Source organism: Tupaia chinensis, unplaced genomic scaffold, assembly GCF_000334495.1.
Source record: "Tupaia chinensis unplaced genomic scaffold, TupChi_1.0 Scaffold000451_2, whole genome shotgun sequence".
In the NCBI taxonomy this organism is placed as follows: Eukaryota; Metazoa; Chordata; class Mammalia; order Scandentia; family Tupaiidae; genus Tupaia; species Tupaia belangeri.
Window position 1 is genome coordinate 1650103 of NW_006159958.1, and position 369 is coordinate 1650471.

The following is a 369-nucleotide window of genomic DNA, read 5'->3' on the forward strand; positions in this document are numbered from 1 at the left end:
GTCTGGCCATCTGTCTTTCTCCAGGGGTGAGAGGGTCTGGGTGGTGGTGAGGTGACTAGTTAGCCTTCTTACTGGGCTTGTGGCCTACTGTGCCTTCAGAACCAAAGACTCCTGTGGGAGGCAAAATTCTAAGGTCATCCCCTCAAGATTGCTGTTGGTTGTTATTCAATCAAGCATTAACCTAAGTACTGTCATGAGACTTTGCAGATGGAGTTAGGTTTATTAACCCCAGGACCTTAGATAGGGTGACCTGAGTGGACCCAGTGGAGCCTTTAAAATCAGAAAAGGGGGACCAGCAGATTGCATAATGGCTATGTTGCTGGACTCCCATGTAGTCGACCATAGTTTGAGTCCCACAACCAGTGGCTT